This window comes from Colius striatus, chromosome 1 (assembly GCF_028858725.1).
Source record: "Colius striatus isolate bColStr4 chromosome 1, bColStr4.1.hap1, whole genome shotgun sequence".
Taxonomy (NCBI): Eukaryota; Metazoa; Chordata; class Aves; order Coliiformes; family Coliidae; genus Colius; species Colius striatus.
The window spans coordinates 96,906,718-96,923,330 of record NC_084759.1 but is presented as its reverse complement, the minus strand read 5'-3'; the positions used below and the strand labels follow the sequence as shown (position 1 = coordinate 96,923,330).

Here is a 16,613-nt window from a genome sequence, read left to right as displayed (position 1 = left end):
TTATGGAAGGCAGAGGCATATTCGAACAGACTATTATAAATACTGTTCTAAATATCAGGCTTCTTCATGGAGCTCACTACCTGGTTGTGTTCCTAATCAGAAAAAGAGCCCACTATTCACATATGAAATACTATCTCCTTATGGAGTTTTCTGCACCAAGAAGTATGTGACCACTTGCTTTTGAAATAATTTCAGTAAAGGAGCATTCCTTCAAGAAAAAAAAAAAAACACAAAACAAACCCTCATATCATAGTTCCCAGTCAATATAAATTACATCCAGCTATGCACTGACTGCTGGAAATGTGCTTAAATGTATTTATCACACTTTAAATAGCTCTCATTAGTTTTCGCCTGTAAAAGATACCCTTACAGTTGGCTTTATGAGCTCCCTCTGCTGGGTAACGTGACATCTACCACTTTCATTGCAAAGCAGACAGAGACACCTCAGGAAATGTTTTGGGTATACAATTACGTTTGTCCCAGTGGAGTTTTCTTTATTTAAATATTTGTAGCTACTGATTCTTTATATTGCTGGGTACAGGATAGTATTCTAATCTCTGACCTCCTGATCACATCTGAAACTACGAAAAGAGTGACAGTCAATATTTTAAAGAAACTAGAGATGTTTGCACAAAGGTGTAGTTTTCAAAAATACATTGGACAACATCAACACCCAAGTTAAATGAGTTCTGACATCCTCCTATAGAAGTTGAAACATTTCATAATACTTACAAATTATATTATAATGTCTTTATTTGTCCAAAGTACTTCAGTTGAGTCCAGTTGCATTTATGTGTGTGGAAATCTGGCTTATATGGCTTTACCCACTCTTTCAGAGCACTGGACCGTACTAACTTGCAGATACTTTATGTAAAAAGTATTTACTTAATGTTACAAAAAGAATCAATTATGCTTTAAATAACTCAGAACAACCAACTAATGTACCTCTTTTTTGATGGCAAATTTGAATATGCCTTAAATCTCATACAGCCTGGTGTTCATGTGTTACATTTATAAAAGAAAACACAAGTGTTATCTTATTTTCCTCTTTGTATTTAGGTGAAGTGATCTGAACACAGGAAGTGTTAGACCTCGGAAGAGCGCCCTAATGCACAGGCAGTGTTCCAGCCACAGTTCAAGTTTCAATGACCCAAAGTGGTTGTGCTGGAATATTAGGATTGTTTTGCCAGCAGTGAATTTGGTGGCTCTTGCATACCCCACAGTTCATTTGAACAACCACGGTTTTGGAAAATGTGAGTTCCTAGAATGTTTTGGAAGAAAAAAGAGCAGAAAAAGCAGGCTAATAAGTTTGCTTTTCTACTTCAGGTGTTCTAGAAGTCCCCCTTTATGAATGAAAAGAGGTTTATGTTTTGTCACTTGGCCGAAACCTGGCAAGAGACAAAATCCTAGTTACATTATATTTAAAGATAAAGCAAGAAGGTGGAAGAAAACATAAGCAGGATTTTACCAAATGCAGTGGACAATATTTTTACTAGTAATTTTTTACTGTGTATCCTTTGAATATGTTTGTGTGTGCAGTGTTCTCAGATGTTTATGATATTCTCCTAATCCTGTAATTTGTATTCAAGAGACTTTCAATTCACAGTTTGACTGCCAGAGTGCCCTGATGCAAATCTGCCACTACATTACTGTCCAAAAGAGAATCATCACTGAAATTTCTATAATGAGATAGTAGCATTTCAGATTGCTTAACATCGCTTCCGAAATGATGGTGTCCACATCTAAGTGAACAAGGCTGACTGGTAGGTAATCAGCAATGCCAAGGAGGTACCACATGGTAAACCGGATTTAGGCCCTAGTTCAACATAGCACTTACAGTGGAGCACTGTGGCCACATCAAACAAATCTCTTGAACACATACCCAACTTCAAGTGATGAGTAGTTCCCACTGATTTAGCAATAGTGGTAAAGTTTTACGCATGCACTGAAATGTTTTACTGGATCAAGGCCAGAGACGCCAGCACCTCAGCTTGAAACTTTACTGTTACAAGTTCACTGGAATTTAATTACGTGTTTGCAGTGTTTACACACTGAACTGCGCACTGGGTTGGGGCCTTCCTGACAAGCAGCCTGTCAGTGAGCTAAACAGGTCCTCACAGCGCTTAATAGCAAGGGAGGACTAATGCTGTGAGGTGCATCTTGCATCTTGATCACTTTGTTCCAGCAGCTTGAGCTGGGTCTTGGTCCAGTTGCATCTGTGGAACAAACCAGATATTGGCATAAGATGTCAAAAGTAATGAAGAAAACTGTTTTGTCACTGCTGGTAAGCACATTTGTTCCCACTCGCAGAACTGCAGCCACGCCAGCTCTTACCAAGTAGCTCTGTAGGGCCATTATATGGAACTATATGAGTTTGAAAAAAAAAAAACAAAAACAAAGCAAACACAGAAAAAATGTCAAACATTTGCAAAACACTATAAGACACATCTGTCTCTTCACTAGAATAACAGCATAATACTGTTAAAAAAATTTAGAAATGCTCCTCTTGCTTTGCTTTTCTTTGGAAAAAAATTGGCAGAAACACTGGCCCAGCATAAAAATGCCATAGGTGCCTCCATCACATAGGTTTCATTCCTCCTTCCTTCTCCCTTCACGTACCTCTCTGTGTTTTTCCAGCAAGAGGAGATCTCAGCTGCTTCAAAGATTAGATAGAGAAATAAAATATTTCTCAGAGTTGTGGTTGTGGCACAATTTTCTTGGAGAAAATTCCCTCTGCTTTTGATGTACAAACTGGGCAGAGGAGTGCCTGGTTAAAGGTGTGTCCTTTGCCCTCCATATGAATGCCTGCTCAGATTTCAATGCTTAATAAGCACATGAAATTCTCAGTTTGCACATGGTAAGTAGAGACTTAGAGTTAAAATATTTCCTAACTGAACTTACTCCTTAACCCAAGAGCTTCAGTGCACTGGTGACTGTTTGGCCCACAGATTGCTTTCCCCCCACAAATGCGTACTTCAGTCAGGCATATATGACCAGAGACAATCTTGCTTGTCATTTCATCTCGCAGTTGGATTCTCCCATGCTGTAAATATGTTTCCTTTGGTCATTGTAAACTGTGATGGAGGAAGACGTCATGTTCAAACACAAAATTATCAAACATCTAGACCTAGGAAGGAAAAATATTTCCTTTAAATTTAGCTAGAACTCATTGTTACTTTTCTGCCTTGCTTTATCATCACTAATCACTCTTAATGAAAATTAAGGCTTCTCCTCCTTTCTGTCTCCCTGCCCCTTTTTCTCTTCTTTTTTTTTTTTTTAATCTAGTAAGAAGTATTAAAACATATGCTTACAAAAGATAAGGAACTTATCTTTATAAGATAGATAGGCCTTTATAAGATAGACAGAGAGTTCAGACCTATCATGATATGTACAGCTGAACAAACAAAATGGCTATTTCAGTATGATCTTAAGCATTTGGAGCTTTCTGTCTGATGACGTACTTTCCTATTTCAAGAGCGGGAATTACTTCATATCTGTCTGAACCAAGCATTTATGAAATACATCATCTTCAGATAGTCTCAGCCTTACCCGACCATTATTGAGGACTTCTATTCAAAAATAAAGTAAAACTTCCAGCTCCAGTTAATTATTTACTAAATACATTTCTAAATAGTATTTTATTTAAAAGAATCAGTGCCAGATAAAGGATGAGGTCAGAAGAAGAGTAGTCCACAGTGGGCTTAGATTGCCTACTGTATAATTTAAGTTTTAAACCTAGGAAGTGTTTGGGTAAGTGGCATGCAATAGTCTTGAAAGATTAAAGCCCCTGAAGGGCTTCATTCTCAGGAGCTAGGTAATAAGGCTTTCTGAATATGTTATTTTTGAAACAAATAAAAATTTACACATCACACGAAGCCAAACTTCACCTTTGAAAATTTACACTGTATGAAGGTCTCCTCCAACATCTGACAAGGACTTGGACAACATAGAAAGTGTCCCAGTTCAGAAAAGATGTGAGCAATTCAGATTGCATGTTATCTGGGGCTGATGCTATTCTGGGAACAGAGTCAATAGCAGGGAGTAGGTGCTTGGTCAGACTGTAAGTGCCTTCTATCGAAGTCTACTTTTTCACTGGCTGTGTAGGGACCCTATGGTCCAGTCACACACCAGCTGGGTCTCCAAGGGCCTCTTCCTTAATGGATTTTGTATCTATATGGAAGAGCCATTCATTCACTTAAAACTTGGCTCTCTACACTGAAGCATTAGCCTTCCGGTAATGCTGTTAAGACTGAGACTCCTGGTACTCTGAGTCATGCTATGTAGACATAAAAAAGTACCTAAAACTTAGATTCTGAGTAGCACCAGCACCAAGTTGTTTTATCTTCACTTGGAAAACCCTTCCTAGAAACCAAATATGTGTCAATAAACTGTTCTGCCAAAAACACAAAGTTGGGTATGGCATGGGTACAAACTGAGCACACAGGAAAGAGAACATGAAATCCCTACGGTACATTTGTGCAGCTATGGTCATTTCTCTCTTGAATTTAAAGGTTTGTTCTAAAGCCCTACTGTATGCCACACACAATGGAGCAGGCTTGTGTGACTTTGCTTCATTACGGAGCCACCTCTGTCTTTTGCAGAGGCAAATGAAATAAAAGTGACTGCTCCACATTGTGCCTGGCTGATTCTGCCTGTTGCTCTTCATGTAGCTGTCAAAGATAGGGCTTTCAGAGGACAGAAAATATGGCCATTTGTGACCAGGGCTCCAGAAGCACCATTAGGTGGCAAAGAAGCCACAAACACTTAAAAACTGCAGAGCAAATGTTCCCGCAGCTTCACAGGGTCTCTGGAGCGGTCAACAACAAGAGGACAGACAATGGAAAATGAGATGGAAAATACAGTGGAAACATTCCTATTTAAAAAAAAACACTAAAAAAAAGGAAATAGTTTAAAAAAAATATGACTCTGTTGCAATAAAGATGTATGAGATACAAACAGACAGTTGTCTGTACTATATGAACAACTATATTCAAGATGAACTTGAGCTTTTTGAGGGTTCATTTAGCCTGAAGCTTCTTCAAAGGGGAACAAGGTTATTTGGTACTTACATAGTCTGTGAAAGAAAAATACTTGAAAAAAACCCCGAAGAAATGCTGTCTCTACTGCTTCTGGTCTGAAGCATGATAATTGGAAATCCTGGAGACACATAGCTTACTGGTGGTAGCACACAGCGTTTTTAATATTCTGAAAGAAGAAATTGCTTGGTGAGTTGAGCTAAGAAATATCGGATGTACATCCTACAAACAAGTTTGTTTCTCTGCACTCTTTATCTTCAGAGGGCTTTGATGATGTTGCAGCTTAAGAACAGATTTTTTTATTCTATCTTAGGAGAGTAATAAAGATCTGGAAAGAAGACAGATATTCACCGCAGACCTTGTGAGAGTGTATGTGGGTCTTTATGTCTTCCATGGGAAACAGTTTTGGACCATTTCCTTCATATGTAGAAGACAAAAGGAGAAAAGCAAGCAGTGTTTCTTACCATCCTCCTCCCCAGAGTATCCTAAAAACCCAGGACACACCTCTGCTAACACAGGAATTCCTGGAGGCTCCAAGCAGGAGCAAACCCACCACATGGGGAGGCGGTGTGCCTGGGCACCTCAGCATCCTTTGCTATGCCCCACATACCTGCAGCTCACTTTGTCCATTCACTAAGAACAGCTGACAAGCTGATCTTGATTGCCAATTTTTTCAGTTGTTATTCCATGTGATTCCTTCCTGGGTCTTGTTACTAATTTTCTTTAAAGCTGAGCTATGCACTCTGTGAAGTCAGCTCCAATTTCATCTCTCCTTCTGATGAATTATTTCTGGAAAATCTGTGTGCAGTTTATCCATGTGTTATTGGTATGAACCAACAGTCCATTTTGATAAAGGATAAGTGTTTAATTTTAATACTATGTATAAACAGTCTCAGGAGTGATTTTTTCTGTTACTTGTTATTTCTGCTAGAACTTTTGTTCCTTGTTCCTTTTCATGAATTAAACCATTTCATTGTGATTTTTCTTAGAGCTGTTCAATCTTCTGTCAGATAGCTGTTTAAAATTAATTAATTTAATTAAAATTAATACCCACATCAAAACTTTATTTTTAAAAGGTAATTTATTGGTAGCAAGACAATAACTGTCTTTTAGTTAACATTCTTGATTGGCAACTTTCTCCTGATTGTAAGACTCTACCAAACTACTTGTTTTAGAATTACTCTTCTTTCCAATCTCTTACTGACCAGTTGATTTTTTTTTTCTTCATTGCTCTTTTGAGCCCCTCTTTACTTCTTTTTTTTTTTTTTAAACCAACAACAACTTTTCTAACTGCTTATTTCTCCTTCACCACCTGTAGAGTAGATAGAGTACTCTATCTCTAGTATGCCTGCTTTGGTACTGATAGTCTGGAGGCACCTTTGCTACCTGGAACTTATTTTCCTAGAAGTTTGTTTCCTGCTCTAATCTGGTATTGCAAACATATTTTGTACTCTTAACAGTTTCTAGGAGCAGGGTGACTTTACATCCACCAGGAAACAATATAACTTTTCTCAGCACTAATTTTGTTTTCTAGAAGAGGTTTTTGTTAAGTAATTCTATTTCATTCCATCAGTGGTTAAAATGTATGCCTTCATGCTGTGGTTTTGCCCAGCCAGCAATGAAGCACCCTGACATTCTCTTGTTCAATCACCCATTCACCCCCACCCTCATTAGGATGGCAAAGACTCCAGTGAAATGGGTGTAAAAAGATAAGCAAGGTTGTTGTAGATCGAGACAAGGGCAGGGCGGGCTCACTGCCAATTACAGTTCTAGGCAGTACTCAGAGAGGAAGGTAGGAAAGTTTATCAGAATAGAACAGAATCAGAATAGAACAAAAAGAGAAGTAGGATGATGAGAAAATTACAACCAGCACTTTAAGATCTCCCTCCCCCATCCCTCCTTTCTTCCTGGCCTCAGCTCACTGCTCCCGATATCTCTACCTCCTCCCCCCTCAATGGCTCAGGGGGGCAGGGAGTGGGGGATGTGGTCAGTCTCTCACAGATGGGCTCTGCCGCTTCTCTCTGCTCAGATGAGGATGACTCCTGGCATTCTTCACCTGCTCCAACACGGGGTTCCTCCCCCGGGACACAGTCCTTAATGAACTTTTCTGGTCTGGGTTGTTCCCAACAGCTGCAGCTTCTGCCGATACAGGGTCCCTCACACGGGACACAGTCCTTGGTGAGTATCTCTGGTGTGGATTCTTCACCATGGTTGCAGCTTCTGCAGATACATGGTCCCTCCCTCTGGACGAGGCCTCTTCTGGGCATAGTTTTAATGAGCTGCTTTGTCATGGGTTCCTCCCCATAGTTACACCTTCTATGAATATGGGGTCCCTCACACAAGATACAGCCTCCTCCAGCCATAGTCACTGCCCCTGGCATGGGATCTTTAATGAGTGAGTCACTGCCCCTGATGCAGGGTCTTTAGCAAAATGCAAATAAATCTCAGCTTGTCCAGTCCTCTCTGTAGAATGCAGAGGAGTCTCTGCTCCAGCACACCTTCTCCTCCCTTTCCTCACTGACTTTGGAGTCTGCATGGTTGTTTGTCTCACTCTTCCCACCCCTTGCACCACCACCTGCTGGAAAAGAAGAAGGGACAGAAGAAGGAACAGGAAGAAGCCTCCTCTTCCTGCTTCTTCTTAAAAAGTGATCATGGAGTCATCTAATTTGCTCAGCCCCAGAAGTGGGTCTGGCTCAGAGCTGGGGAGAGTTTTGAACAACTTCTTAAGGAGCCATCTTTACAGCCCCTTTCCCCTTACCAGAAACGGCTGTCATGTCAAACCATGACACTTCACTACAAGGATTTTCCAGGGTATTATCTACTTGAATACCCTTTTTTTTCCCCTTTGAACAAAGCTTCATTTTTAAAATATATATCCCATGATAATTGCATAACTATGGTGGCCATCTAGCCAATGAATCAAATACATCTTGGATGTAGAAATCAGACAGCATAGTTGGCAATATGCTTTATTTTGCTCTTTGAAGCCTTCACAGCACCTGAACAAGCTCAGTTTAATCCAAGCTAATGTTCACATTTTTTACGGCCTGCTGCCTATTTTTATAACCCAGCAATTACAAGCTTAAAATAATGCACATGGATTAAAATAAAATCCTTGTGATGTGCTTAGGACAGTAGCTGATTGATCAACAGAAACAGGCTAGTGTCTGGAGGACTAATGAACAGAAGGAGATGAGAAGAACTACTGAAAACTGGTGATGACAGTTTTCTTATCCATGACTACTTAGTAATTTCTGTCAAAATTACACCAAAAAAAAGTGCTCAGAGGAAAGAAATGGAAAGCCTTGTCAGCTTCACAAACAATGTCTTCATCAGCATAAAATAGGTTAAATAGGTCAAAGCACACAAGTGGAGGATGAATGCTGGTCTTCTCATGTTGCAAGTGGGTCCTTGTGCAGGAAATCTTGCAAAATTTGTGAGAGGAAGGAGAGCAAACAAGAAATTGAGCTCTAGTGTTTGGGTGCTGGAGCATCTCACCCCCATTTTATGCTTATTTTTGATATGTAATTTGCAACCCTGAAGTACTTTCTGTTTGCAGCTAGGTGCCCCAGTCAGAAGGCAAGGTGCTTCATTTTGGGGAGGCTGGTCCTCACCTGCACCTGTCAGATGTTCTGTGCTTGTAGACTGAGGGCACTGGAAATGCCGTTTCGCACTTCCACACCCTGAAATTCAAGCAGGGCTCTTAAGCTGGGACAAGGTACCAACTTTCTTAAGCTGCAGCTGGCCTGTGCCTACTGAGAAGCACAACCAGAGGCACTGAAAGGATGATCAGATCAAACAGGGAAGGGTAAACTGAGCCTTGCTCGGAAGGAGAAGCAAGGAACATATTGCTTGATTTAACATTTTGGATCTATGTGGACCTCAGTTTTAGATAACCATTTCTATACCTAAGTATATTTCCAAACTCCTCCCACAGATACTTGCATTCGTGCCATGCTATCACCAGTTCATGACTGCTATTTTAACTGCTATACTGAATGCAATGCAGTGTGCTTAAAACACACTGTTTATCTGATTTGTGAAGCTGCTTCCCTCTCGTTTTTCTCCAGTTAATATTTTACATTATCTACTGTTAAGATACAATGTCATTTAAGGAATGTCATAAAGCAAACTATATTTCTTTTAAACATGATATAATATTGAAAATACCAAGACATTGCTTAAGAAGTAGCTTCTTAGGTAGATTTCTTTATTCTTACCAACATCATCAGCGGAAAAACTTGGCAGAAGTTGGATTCAAACAACTGCACCACTGGTGATAATCTACAGTGTTCTTTCAAAAGCAGAAAGTGCTTAGAAAATACAACTGACTCTTCAGTCAGCAGTTTTTTGTGCTGCATCATTTCCACTGCAATTGGCAAATAACGAAATAACAAGCAAGCTGTTCATGTCTGGACAGAAAAAAGGCTTCCTTGGCACTGTAAAACTGCAAACTTTTAAAACCAAATCTATACTGAAACATGCATTTGAGAAGTTTCTACTAATTTTAAGTGGTTATCTAAAGTATTTCTTGCTTTATGCAACAGCAAGTATTGATATCAATGACAGCCAACTTTGTATTAATAGAAACATGTGAAGCTTAGTCATCATGCCCTTACAACTGCCAAGAACATAAAAGCATTTACAAGTTTCTTGTTGGTGGAAGAACAGCCACTAATCCAAATAAACATGACTGTGCTGACACATGACCTCTCTCAGTCAAAGTGACAAGATTCTTACAATGAGAGAAAGAACTGGTAGAACCTCAAACCGTTTTATGTAGATATCAGTTTACATTTTAGCTGATCTGAATGAATGGGTTTAGAAACCTCATACAGGGATCAGTTGGGGAAAAAAAGTAATTTTCCACAGTAAAATTGGTTATAATTGAGTATTATACAACAGGTTTTTCTCAAAACTGTTCCTAAACAAAATATTTACTGGTTTTTATTTTGCAAGATCAGTGTTTGGAAGTTTCCCTCCCACTCTGCACATCAATTCAGTCTTCTAAATCATACTGTGACTCCAATGAAACTGCCAAGTAGTATTAAAATAACGCAAATCAAAACGATGGAGAAAAAGAATCTCTGATATTTGCTGATACGCAACAGAATGGGGTATGATTTGAGAAGATTGTTAAAGGCTTGTTCATTCAGATCTTAGTGGGTCAACTCCTCTGCTTATTGACATGTACTCTGTTAAATGTTTTAGTAGGTGAGGGACTCAGTGTATACTATGTTCCATTTTATTCTCTCTTTGGAGCATTTAGCATACAAGCCTAGAGTTGTGTAATTTTGCATAAACACTACTTACATAGGCTATAAATGCCAGTGCCAAAGCCTATGTTGCCAGCTGGAGTGGCAGCTCATTTGTGTTATTGAATGCTTCTGTTTCGTTTATTGCTTTGATCTAGAAGCATTGTTAAAAACACCCCTGGAATGTTCATTCTTACCTCTGCCTTAAGGTCTGCTAATAAGACAATAGTCACTACTGTGTATCAACATGCAATTTCTGCATGTATTTTTTAAGTTCACAGAGAAAAATACATCTCAATTGTGTTCTACCCTCTGCATGCAAAAAAAGAAAAATCATGTTTTTGTTACTTACACTATCATTTAAAAATTTCTTCTGCTAGCATAGTGTCAGCTGTGCAGTTTCTGCTATGTTTCTCTGCCTGAGAGGAATGTGTGGTATATCTCCTGGTGTCATACAGTAGCCGCTGTACAACACAGTCACCAGCTGCCTCACTTCAGTTCATCCACCCCATTTTCTGAGCCTGTATGTGAAATGTGACAGGTGGTGTCATTTTTTTTAATGAGGTAGTAATTCGTAAGCATTTCACTAGAACATGGGTATTTTGCTTTTTCTTAGGGGGACTTCATGTGAAATAGTTGCTACAATTTCCAATTTGCAGCATTTGTTTTAAAGTACATGGTATTTGCATTTTCTTTGGCAGTAACTTGCTCTCACATGGTGGGAAGGCATGCAAACAAGCACTCAGAGCTGAAGGCTTATATCTTATCAGGACCAAACAGGACTGTGTTCTGCCATGGCTGCACGTAGATATGTAAACAGGTTGACTGTGACTTGCAAAACTCCACCTGAACCCCAGATTCCTGAATTTTTCAACTCATTCTTAAGTGGAAGGCTGTGAGAAGAAGTAGGTAATATGCACAGATACAACACACCCTGGAGAATATTCCTGCTGTAAGCAGCTCACAAACCCTAAACTGACCCTGGGTGTTTTGAGAGGTTAGTCAACAGAAGACTACTCTGCCAAGCACTCCCTCTTGGAGTCTCAATAATAGCAGCGTGCTTGGAAAATGCAGGTAGAGAAGATATTGCTCTGGAGATCCTATAAACAGTCATGTCCCATAGAAAGGCTTTAGAGTCTTGGCCTCCTATGGAGTATATTCAACCAGGACAACAGCCTTGCACACAGTCTTAGAACAATTTGCTATGTCCTCAATCTTTAAGGCAATGTAGCCAGAATTTGATAGACAGACAAAAAAAATGAAGATTCTATACAGGAGAAAAGAGATCATGGTGGTATATGAAATAATATGAAAAAATTAATCTCCTAAGCTATGCAGCAGTTGGGAAACACCTTACAGGGAATTCAAGGTCATGTTTGCGATTCTTCTTATCACAAAATAAGTCTGTGTGCAAAGAAGTACTCACAGGAATTTGATTCTCTCACACCCTTCTGGTAGAGTGGCAGCCCTTCCCTCCCTCCCCCTTCCCACCTCTTGCCACCCTTCTGAACGCTTGTTGAGAGGCAAAGCAGCCAATATGTAACTCAACTGGTCTGTTCTGGGGAGTGAAGGCATTACGTATGCTCTGCAAACATGAGATAGGGTCTTGTTTCAGAAAAGATACAAAATTCAATAGAAGCGACCAATAGAATCCTCACAGGTTGCTTTTTATGACTACACTCAAGCTTAAGGTACATCTTTCCAGCTGAGATATTGAATCTGCCAAAAGGCTTAAGGTAATGGTAGGCTGCTGTGTAGTCTAGAGTGTCTAAAGAAGTCTTTACTGACTTTTTGTGTTGTTTTTGCAGGGTGTTTTGAAAAGTTCCCAGGCTAGGTAAGCTCTGGCTAGGACAGCATCCAGGGTCCATTAAACATCCAAGATTTGTGCTATGGTTAAGTACAAAATGTACATCTTTGCCTGAGTAAAAGTATGTCTCAAAAAGTGATGTAATCATTTGACGGTAGCTGGGACAGCACCAGAGGGCATTGCTGGCTAGATATGTCAGCTTACTCTGTGACCAGACAGCATAGCTTATTTCAGTCCTTCTTTAGTGCCTCATCCGAGCTAAGAGAAGGCTGAGTAGGAATCTCATGGACGGGTAAAAATATCTGAAGGGAGGATGTAAAGATGATGAAAATGGACTCTCAACAGGTATCCAGTGAGAGGCAATGGCACAAACTGAAACATACGAGGCTGTATCTGAACACGTGGAAACGCTTTTTCACTATGAGGGTGACTGAGCACCGGCACAGGTTGTCCAGGGAGGTTGTGGAGTCTCTATCCTTGGAGCCTTGGCAACTGGCTCTGGGTGGCCCTGAGTGAGCACGGGGGTTGGACCAGATGCCCTCCAGAGGTGCCTGCGATGCAGTGAAGGAAAAGTCAAAAAGAAATGGTGTGTTCTTGAGAGAAACTTTGAAAGTTATTTCAATAAGCTCCTACCTTATACAGTGAAAAACCCAACTCCAAAACATTTCTAAAAAACTTTGTTGATCTCCTCCAATGCTGGCAAAACCAGTCTCCACAGGTGTGGATCATCAGCTATCCAAAGCAGGGAGAGGAAAAACAGGAACAGTAGGAAACTGTTTGACTACTATGTCCTAGGCAATACCTCATAAGACAAAAAAAGAAAAAACCCAAAACCCAAAGAACTAAGTTATAAGGGAATGGCACTATGTAATCAGTTCCATCATTTCTATAACAAGTTGCAGAATTGCAAGTACACGTTCCAATTGTCAACTCACTATTTTCAGCAACTTTGGTCCTCTGACAATAGGTGACCACTAGACGACATCATCCAATACTCCGTTTCTGAAAAGAGGCTCCATCACAGTCAGACCTACTACAGTCATAGAATTGCAGGTATATTTATATCTTCTTTTTTAATTTTTTTTGAGGTTTTTTCCATGTTGATGGTGATACCTCCTTCTATGTCCTATGTGCACTGCGTAACCTTTTGCTGTGTGGAGTACTTTTGGGCTCGTTGTGACTTTCACAGAACTAAGCTACCAATAAAATCAAAAGTAGAGTTAAAATTGGCCTAATTTTTCTTTTGGTATGAGCTGTGCACTTAAACCGTGACTCATCATGGCTTGCAGTCACACCCAAGCACACGATGAACTGACTGGCCAGTCACTTGAGAACAGGATGAAATTCAGATAGACACAGTAGATGGGTGAAGATTGGCTCCCTCCTCTTACTGGATCACCACAGTGACAAACAAACTAGTAGTAATCACTCTGGCTTCTCAAGTGAGGCTCCAGCTTGGTAATGAGTCCCAGAAACAGCTTCTGTTGTGGGGCATTTAATGTGCAGCTCTAAACAGAAGCAGGCTTGGAATCAATTTCTTGTCTGTTATGACAAATGAGAAAATGCAGAACATCATAAAAAATAAATCCCTTTTGTCTTTCTGGCAAGTCATGGTGTGATCAATACAGAAGTAGCAGATTACAATAAAATTCTTATGCCGTTGAATTAAAACCTAGCCAAGCATTTGAATGTATGATATTCTCTCCTAATTTTGCTATGCTTTCCAGTCTTAGCCAGGTCTTCATAATGTCATTCACTTTTGTAATCATCCTGCATACCAAAAGCAAGTGGGGTGTTCATAAAGAAGAACTTAATTTAAGCAAAACAGTAGCTTAATTAGATACTTTTAAAAAGATTACAGTATACCAAACTGCAAAGGATCATATGTTGTCTTGGGTTTTTGCCACCATCAGACATCTCCAAAAGCAGATGCAATTTCATTGTTCACTATTCTGGTCCTGGTCCTGGTATATTTACAACAGCCTTCAGATAGCCTAAGGGTTAAGTCCTTCAGAAATTTTCTACCAACACATTTAAAAATTAATCCTTCTTCAGGCACTAGACTCAAAAGGCAAATACACTTAGAGATAATGCAATGACAATTCATTTCCATATTTCCTTTCAGAATTCTTGAAACATTTCCATCTAATGCAGAAAACCTAGCCTTTTGAATCATTTAACCAGTGTTTTTCTTGTTCATCTGTCTGTCTTGGTTGCATCTGACCTCTGGGATGATTGCAATAGAAAAAACATTCATCTTTTCTTTCCTTTCTTCACTATGACTCAACATCCTTCTCCTCTCAGGGGTATGACTACAGTTCTTAGGGAATCAGTCTAAAGTTTCAATGTTTCAAGTATTAGATTTACAAATCTTTATGTGTGTGAGAGAAGCCACTTCTTTCCTTCTTTCTCTCTCGTCCACAGATGCTTTTGTCATTTAAGAAAACTGAGGGTACCTCCTTCCACAGATATAATGAACATTCCACGGTTTTTTCGCCGGGGGTGGGGTGGGGAGGGTTTGCATTTTATTAGAAGAGCAACAAACCAGTACTCTAGATAGCCCTGATAAAGAGCAGAGTCCTCAGAGCAATAGAATAGCCCCGAAACAGAAACACATGGGAAAAACACACTACCAGCTCTTAGTCCTCTTAAACAAAGGGTGTACAGAGGAGCCATCACAAGTTGCTAATTTGGGAGATTGTCAATAGACTGTATTATAAATTGAAGAAAACAGATCGACCCTTATTTCCCTAGTACAGCAAATGCAATTTTCTGAAGAGATTACTTTCTTCCCCAGCATGATCCTTTCCTGGGGGAAGGGCACACAGAAACAGTGGGTGCTGCTATGCATTTAGTTTGTGGTACTGTGAATGCACATCATCAGTCCCCTGGTGAGGTGTTTCACCAGGTCTCCCTCCATCTTCCCAAAACCTTGGTCCTTCCATGAATCTGCTTGCAGATCTGTATCCAGCCGAAAGCTAAGCTTCTGCTGGTTCAGGCTTAGTGGTTTTCTGCTGCAGGGAGCTAATTAATCTAAAGCCCACACAGCTGTGATCCCATAGTGTTACTTGAGACTGCAAATACTCATAGAGCCCTGGATGACATACACTGTCTTTGCCACATACACCAAGGTTTCCTCTCAGGCTTCAGAAGAGCCACTGTGTAATAATGCCTGGTCCAAACAGTCTGGATTGAGTAATTTCACCTCACGTCCTCCACATTTCTGGGTTTTTTTTCCCAGATCCCTCAGATCAGGCATTACCGTCTGACCAAATTATAGCCATTACCAGTTTTAATCCATGTTTCCAGGAAAGCAAATCCATCTTTTTCATGAATAAATCGTTTCCCTCTTTCAAGCTAAGTACCCAGGTGGGGCTTTTGCAGCTGTTCTGTTGCAATTCTTATTCTTTGGTCTTTCATAGACCCACCTCAGCCTATCTAAGCAGACCTCTTATTTTCCACAGCTAGGCACCTTTAAATCTGTTTCCCACTTTTTATTGCCATTGCTTACACATGGCTTATAACCCTTCTCACAGAATTAAAAAAAAGAAAATTAAAAAATCTCATTCTTTTTAAGGAAAAAACAGGATTTGTTTGAGGGGTTTTTTTTGCCTATAGAAATATTACTATTTAATTTAAGGTTGCTGTTTTTAAAAACAATATCTAAAAAAAATGTTTTAACCGTGAGACCAATCTTCATTTTAAGAAGCTTTGATGAAAATTGGGCCAAATTAACTTTAGCTTTAAGATAATCACTTTTATAGACAGTTTCTAGAACATGAATCTAGATGAAAAGCTTTAATTTTTTTTTAATAAACAGGGAATTTAAAATATTTTCCTGTGATTAACACTATGCTTTTCTAGAATGAACAAAAGACTTTTCTAAGTAAGAAACTGTGAAAAATAATCAGGTGTGCTCTTAGGAATTAGAACAGTACCACACACATACAGCAAAAGACAGTATGGAAATTAATTCTAAAAGAATGTCTTTAAAGACGTCAAAACCATTTAAAAATAAGAGTCAGATCTTCAGCTTGTATATATTGACATAGTCCTGAGGTTTCAATCACTTAAATACATCACATACCATAGTAGCTCCTTGACATCTCATTTTACAGTTAGAAAAAGTTATCTAAGTGAAGATTAAAAGAAAACAGCTTTTGTGTTCACAAGTTCACAGGAGGGAGTGGTTTGGTTTTCATTTACAGTAGTGTAAATGAACCAGTTTTTATATGATGCCTACAGAAATCATATTTGGTGTGAATGTGGGTACAATGGAGTCTTCAGCTTCTGTCCCATGAAGCAAGGGTGACTCCTGACACAGCTCACAGTGTTGACAAGTGCAGCACACCAGACAGACCGAACTCAATTAGTCATTCCAGAGAGACCAGCCCAGTCCCAATTGGGACCTTTTCCCACTTTATCTGCCATCACTGCATGCACATCTGCAGGATGTGCAACACAGCTGCTGTATGTATGAATAGAAAATCTGGTGCTCCAGGGAAATACTGGAAT

General features: G+C 39.6%; 1 long non-coding RNA gene across 1 annotated transcript; it reads right to left on the bottom strand.

The window, feature by feature from the left end:
- Window positions 1-247: 247 nt before the first annotated feature.
- LOC133626040 (uncharacterized) lies at window positions 248-9,976 on the bottom strand. The gene is made up of 6 exons (XR_009819242.1): window positions 9,257-9,976; window positions 7,036-7,611; window positions 5,647-6,050; window positions 5,070-5,205; window positions 2,902-3,127; window positions 248-2,216 (listed from the first exon to the last, which is right to left on the bottom strand). It is a non-coding gene; the product is annotated as an uncharacterized LOC133626040 (long non-coding RNA).
- Between the last annotated feature and the right edge of the window lie 6,637 nt (window positions 9,977-16,613).